Below are 7,797 nucleotides of genomic sequence, written 5' to 3'. Positions count from 1 at the left end.
ATCAGAGGCCAGGAAACACACTCTCTCTCACACACGCACGCGCGCACACACACACCCACACACAAACACGCACACACACACACACATGTTGATGTTGACACGCTCATGGTGACGTATCGTGGTGACGTATCGATCATTTCCTGTTTACGCTCTACCGCTGCTTGCAGCGCTCTACTACTGTGTTCTGCTAACTCTAATCAAACTTGTTGTCATTGATATTTTAGCCTTGAAAACACTTGTTTTAATTTTTTACCGTACAGTTAAACGTACGAAGGTTAAGTAAAAAGCAATCTCGCCTCTTATAGGCAGTACAATCTCCTTTAAACTTCCTTTTGTCCTTAGCTTAGCTTAAATTTAGCACCTATGGCTTCTCTCTCCTCCCCTCCGCTCTCCTGCCCGGTGTGTCAGATGTTTAGTTACTCCTCGTCCTCCTTTAGGGACAATGGTAGTTGCATAAAGTGTAGCGTACTGTTAGATATGGAGGCGAGGATCAACAATCTGGAGAAGCGGTTCCGCACCCCTGATACCAAAACCGAAGCTAGCAAGCAGGACCTAGCCGGTGCGGACCGTGCTAGCTCTAGCTTAGCCTCCCCCCCGGCCAGCAATGAGTGGGTTACTGTCCGTGGTAAGCATAGTCGAAGGTCAAAAAGCCGCTCGGGACACCACCATGTTCACGTCTCAAACAGGTTCTCCCCCCTCTGTGAGGACAACACACTCACCGGGGAACAAACTCTGATAATTGGCGACTCCATAGTGAGAAACGTGAAGCTAGCGAAGTCAGCGGGCATTGTGAGGTGCATCCCAGGGGCCATAGCGGGTGACATAGAATCAAATCTAAAGTTGCTGGCAAAGAGTAATCGTAAGTTTGATAGGATAGTCCTCCATGTCGGCACTAATGACTCCCGACGTCGCCAGTCAGAAGCAACCAAAGTGAACATTGAATCAGTTTGTGCTTATGCTAAAACAATGTCGGACTCCGTAATTTTCTCTGGTCCCTTACCAAATCTGACCAGTGATGACATGTATAGCCGCATGTCATCATTTAACCGCTGGCTATCGAGGTGGTGTCCAGAAAACGAGGTGGGCTTCATTGATAATTGGAGATCCTTCTGGGGAAAACCGAACCTGATAGGAAGAGATGGAATCCATCCTACTTTGGAGGGAGCATCTCTACTATCAGAAAACATGGCACATTTATGACATCTCATGAATGAGACCATGTTACAGAGGCGGAGTCCTCCACGCCCCTCTGCGCTTGCCTTAGGACAGTTTCCCTCCCATTGCTATCAGGATAGCTGTGTTCATCGCCATGACAACTGTTGTGATGGTGATGAATATTATTTTATGGAGACGGTGTCTGTCCCCCGACCCATATTTCACAATGATTTTAACATAAAATCAAATAAAAGAGCTATCAATTATAAAAATCTGAAAAAAATTAAAATCTCAAATCTAGAAACACCAAAACATAAAAGCATTAGATGTGCTCTATTAAATATTAGATCACTGAGATCCAAATCTCTACTAGTAAATGACCTTATCTCAGAAAATAACTTTGATTTATTCTGTTTAACTGAAACATGGCTGTATCAAGATGAATATGTTAGTTTAAATGAAGCCACTCCTCCCAGTCATTTAAATACTCATATGCCACGAGACATAGGCCGTGGAGGTGGTGTAGCAGCTATTTATCATTCCTCTCTCCTAATCTATCCTAAACCAAAGGCCAACTACACTTCCTTTGAAAGCCTGGTTCTAAATTTATCTCATATCGAATCAAAAACCTGCCAGCCAGTCTTATTTGTGATAATTTACCGTCCTCCAGGCCCTTATTCTGAATTTCTATCAGAATTCTCTGAGTTTATATCAAACTTAGTCCTCAGTTCTGATAAAATACTGATAGTAGGAGATTTTAATATCCATGTGGACAAAGATAGTGATAGCCTGAGCTCAGCCTTTATGTCCCTAATAGACTCAGTTGGCTTTTTTCAAACTATTAATGAAGCTACTCATCGTTTAAATCATACTCTTGATCTTGTTCTAACATATGGCCTTGATATTAATGAACTAAAAGTCTACCCTGAAAATCCTGTGCTATCAGATCACTTTTTAATATCTTTTAACATTATCCTAGAGGATCTCGCACTGTGCAATAAAATAGTTAGGAGTAGAAATCTGTCCAATAGTGCTGTGGCTAAATTTAAAGAGGCCATTCCTGCTGCCTTAAACTCAGTGCACCATCCAATAAATAACTATGATATTAATTATAACCCCTCTCAACTGGATCTGCTTGTCGATAGCTCTGCTAGTCTACTAAAATCCACCTTGGACTCAATTGCCCCGTTGAGGGAAAAAACCATTAAACGTCAGAGGAAAGCTCCGTGGTTTAGCTCTGAAACTCACACACTCAAACAAACAACCCGTAAATTAGAGAGAATGTGGCGCTCCAATAAAACAGAGGAGTCACGAATACTTTGGCAAGAAAGCCATAGTAAATACATGACAGCCTTACGACATAGTCGATCTACATACTACTCCTCACTAATTGAAGAAAATAAAAATAATCCGAGGTACCTTTTCAGCACTGTAGCCAGGCTAACACAAAGTCAGAGCTCTATTGAGCCCATGATTCCTCTAGCCCTCAGCTGTGAGGACTTTATGACATTTTTTAACGATAAAATTCACAAGATTAGAGATAAATTTAGCCACTCCCTGCCTTCACCTGGGCCTGCTGTACCATTAAATGTAAATAGGCCTAACCTAAACTGTTTCACACATATAGGACTTCAGGAACTTAACTCTATTATTTCATCCTCCAAACCATCGACCTGCCTTTCAGATCCGATCCCAACTAAGCTGTTTAAAGAAGTTATTCCCCTAGTCTGCCCATCTTTGTTGGAGACAATAAATATATCCCTATCAATAGGCTACGTGCCACAGTCCTTTAAAGTAGCTGTAATCAAACCCCTTCTCAAAAAACCTACTCTTGATTCCAGCAGTTTAGCAAACTACAGGCCTATATCTAATCTTCCTTTTATTTCAAAGATTCTTGAGAAAGTTGTGGCAGCTCAGCTCTGTGAATTTCTTCAAAACAACAGCCTGTTCGAGGACTTCCAGTCAGGCTTTAGAGCTCAACACAGCACAGAGACTGCTTTAGTTAAAGTAACTAATGATCTACTCTGGGCTTCAGATGAAGGACGACTGTCAGTGCTGGTTTTATTAGATCTTAGTGCAGCTTTTGACACTATAGATCACTATATTCTACTAGAGAGATTAGAGAAATTACTTGGAATCACAGGGACTGCCCTAAACTGGTTTAAGTCCTACCTATCTGATAGGTACCAGTTTGTACACGTAAATAATAAGTCTTCTGTGTACACTAAAGTAAGCTACGGGGTTCCTCAGGGCTCTGTGCTAGGTCCAATCCTCTTCTGTATCTATATGCTCCCCCTTGGTAATGTTATGAGAAAATACTCTGTTAACTTCCACTGCTATGCTGATGATACCCAACTGTATGTATCAATGAAGCCAGGTGAGACAAATCAGCTATCTAAACTTGAGGCCTGTCTAAAGGACATTAGGGCCTGGATGGACCAAAATTTTCTTCTTCTCAACTCAGACAAGACTGAGGTCATTGTACTGGGCCCGCGACACCTTAGAGAAACCTATGCTAGCCTAACTGCCCTAGATGGCATTACTCTGGCACAAAGCACAACTGTTAGAAACCTTGGGGTTCTATTTGATCAGGACTTATCCTTCAACTCTCACATAAAACAAACTTCAAGAACTGCCTTCTTTCATCTCCGTAACATTGCTAAAATCAGATCTATCCTGTCTCAGGGCGACGCCGAAAAGCTAGTCCATGCTTTTGTTACCTCTAGACTGGATTATTGTAATTCTCTTTTAGCAGGCTGCCCGAGCAAGTCGCTTAAGACACTTCAGCTGGTTCAAAATGCTGCAGCACGTGTACTGACTAAAACTAGGAGAAGAGATCACATTACTCCTGTATTAGCCTCTCTGCATTGGCTTCCCATAAAATATAGAATAGAATTCAAGATTCTTCTTCTCACTTATAAAGCCCTAAATGGACAGGCACCAGTCTATCTCAAGGAGCTTGTAGTGCCATACAATCCCCCCAGAACACTACGCTCTCAAAATGCTGGACTACTCGTTGTTCCATTTGTCTCTAGAAGTAGTATAGGAGGAAGAGCTTTCAGTTATCAGGCCCCACTTCTCTGGAACCATCTACCAACCACGGTTCGGGGGGCAGACACCCTCTCTACCTTTAAGGTTAGGCTCAAAACATTCCTCTTTGGTAAAGCTTTTAGTTAGGAACCAGCTTATAGCTCATAGTTAAGATGCAATAGGCATAGACTGCCGGGGGGGGGATGTCTGGCATGCTCGGTTGGAGAGAGGTTGGAGAGGGCGTTAAGAGAGAGGTCATTTAGGTTAGAGAGGGACCGGAGAGGGTCCCATTCCTCTTTCAAACACTCCCTCTATGTCTGCTTCTTCCCTTGTGTGTTTGCTCCTGTACTCCTTCTGGCTTTTGTCTTGCAGGTCCGTGGGATCCTCAGTGTGGAGTTACAGAGTCTCAACAACTCTGTCTCCACCCTTTCCTCTGCACACACCCAACACAGCATAACGTGGATGGCTGTTCATCATAGGAATGGGATCCACACAAGGTTCCTGCTGCTTAACAGAAGGTTTTCCTTGCCGCCATGATGAATTCATGTTGGGTGTGGGATACATATGTATGTGTATATACGTATATATGCATATGTGTGTATCCATAAAATGAAGAGTCCGTCCCTAAGACTGCTCTACTGTAAAGTGCCTTGAGATACCATTGGTTATGATTTGGCGCTATACAAATAAAGATTGATTGATTGAGATTGATTGACTTTTCAAAGTAAAAGTAACGGTGTGAGCTGCAGCTCTTCAGCCGCTCTGTATAAACTTCACTTTGAGACTCGAGGAGTAAACACTGAGGACAGACTGTATTAGCCAATCAGAGGCCAGGAAACACTCTCTCTCTCACACACGCACACACACACACACACACACACACACACACACACACACACACACACACACACACACACACACACACAGATGGAAATGAGCCACGAGGAGGAGAAAATAGGCCAAAGCAGGAGGGAGGGGGGGAAGGGGGACGGGTCCTTGACCCAGAGAGAGGGGGTGCAGGGTGGACCCCAAAACACACACAGTGTGTTCATTGTTCTATGTGCATTAGCTTTGCCAATTTAAAGTAGTTTGTCATGCCAATAAAACTATAGAATAGAGAGAGAGACATTTATGTGTATATAGTATATAGATAATCATGTAGATATTTGTGTACATGTACTGTGTATATATATATATATATATATATATATATATATATATATATATATATAGTGAAAGCCTATTTTATTATTTATTTTAATCTTATTGTTTTGCACAAATTTGATAACATTTACTCTTTTCATGTGTACATGGTTCTCATTCTTTTGAATTTGAGAGAGAGAGAGAGAGAGAGAGAGACATTCATGTATATTTATTTCATTTATTTATTATTTTAATTAGGACATCACATATTAATTGATGTGTCAGCTAACGTCGTCAACATATGCTGGAGTAACACAATAGCTACATTTCATCCAGGTAAACATGATATAACAGACAGTTGGACAATAATATTTAGCACCTATTGCTTCCCAAAGTGGGGTACGGGTACCCCCAGGGGTACGCAAATTGTCATAGGGAGTACGTGATAAATAAACAGCGTGACAACATTGTAAACTATAATATAAACAGAGCAGCAGTCAGGAGCCTCCATGCATTAATACTGATTATCTGTTAGACTGCCCTCTAGTGGTGACAGAGAAACAATCTTATTAAAAAAGCACAAATATGGCGATCGCTACATTGCTATTTTTTTTTTTTTTTTTTGCCACTCTTAACAAATTTTGGCCAATTTTAGTAACATTACACTTTTTTCTTGCCCTGTTTTTACCCCTTTTGGCCACTTATTTAGATCACCAGCCAGCATAGCCAGATGATTCTTAAAGTTACCAGCCAACCAGATTTTACACCAGCCAAATTTTTTTTCCAGTGAAAATAAACTACATTATGAGCCACAGAATAAATTGAAGATTTCATGTTTCTTTAAATAGTTTTTATACAAATACTTTAAAATGGTAAAAATAAAAACATTTAATTTAAAAAACAATGTTATAACAATGCCTAAAAGGTACAATATGGAACTGTGGGTGTGAGAAGTGAACCTTTTATAAATTATATTCTCATAACTTAATAAACAAACCTAACAGATGAAAATTGAATCCCTGGAACATTGTTTAAAGTTGGAAAGAATAGAAGTAATCATTATTAATAATTACAAGTACTGTAGAGAAAACATGTTTTACTAACATGCATGCTCTTCAAATGTAAACAAACTGTATAGTGCACATTTTAAAGGTGAACAAATGGTAGAATACCAGTCACTCATGACCTGATATCCATTTAGTAATAAAACTCCTCAATTTCTTTTTGCTCCTTTTAATGTATTTTTGCTACATTTCTCCCATTTCTGACACTTCTACATTAAATATTAAAGCCTTTTCTACACATTTTTTACACTTTCCAGACATGTTCAGCATTTATAAACTCTTTTTACCACTTTTACACCTAATGTCACATATGTTGACCCATTATTGTCACTTTTAACCTCTTTTCACCAGATTTCATGATTATTTTTTGCCAATTTAACCACATTCACTATTTGTCATATCCATTATTTACCAGTTTAAACTAATTTCCAACTTTTATTCAATTTTACTGATGATGGTTCCAGGATCATGAACACTTTAAAATTTGAAATCCCATTAATAATCATACAGTAGATCACAATGTATAGGAACAAGTTCTTTTTTTTTTCTTTTTTTTTTTTTTCAGAAAAATCCAGATGATTGGATTTAATCAATGGATCAATTGGATGATTGATGAACCAACTTGACATAAGTGGGTCAAATGTCATAATGATCAATCAGTTATGAACTGAGATATGAATATTTAAGCTTTGGCCAATTATTAGAGATACTGTATTTTTCCATTTTTCAATCTGATCCTCAATCACATTATTGATCCAGATCCCCTCCACACATAAACTCTCATGCTTTATATTTTAGTCGACTAAAACTCTAACTGAAATCACCCTGATGACTAAAATTAGACTCAAACTAAATCATAATGAGCCCTGGCCTGTGATTGGACACTTTATCAAGTATTTACTGTTCCTGGATGTTCAACTTGAACTTTTGTGTGTTTTCGATGAAACGAGCTGTTACTGCAGTCACATGATGACACGTTCGTGTGTTTGTTTTAATGTCAGTGTGTGAACTCTGAGCTACCCTCACTGATAACAACACACACACACACACACACACACACCTCGGACACACAGCGTCACGTTTCACTTCAACACAGAAATACGCAGAAAAATGCAGAAATACACACTAAAACACATTGTAGACACACACACACACACACACACGCACGCACGTGCACACACACACACACACACACACACAATAATTCCAGTAAGATTTGTGTTGACCTACTTTTTGAATAATATATTAAGGTTTCATTAATTGTGACTCTGTTACTCAGGAAATCCACTTTGATCTCCTGATGTGTTTCAAAGGAAACATCAAAGCAATCAGCAGACGCCTCTGAAGAAGACTGGCAGTTGTCAGTCGAAAATCATGAGGAGATCAAAGTGGATGTCCTGAGGAA

This window comes from Gouania willdenowi, chromosome 10, assembly GCF_900634775.1.
Source record: "Gouania willdenowi chromosome 10, fGouWil2.1, whole genome shotgun sequence".
NCBI lineage: Eukaryota > Metazoa > Chordata > Actinopteri > Blenniiformes > Gobiesocidae > Gouania > Gouania willdenowi.
This window is presented reverse-complemented; position numbering follows the sequence as displayed.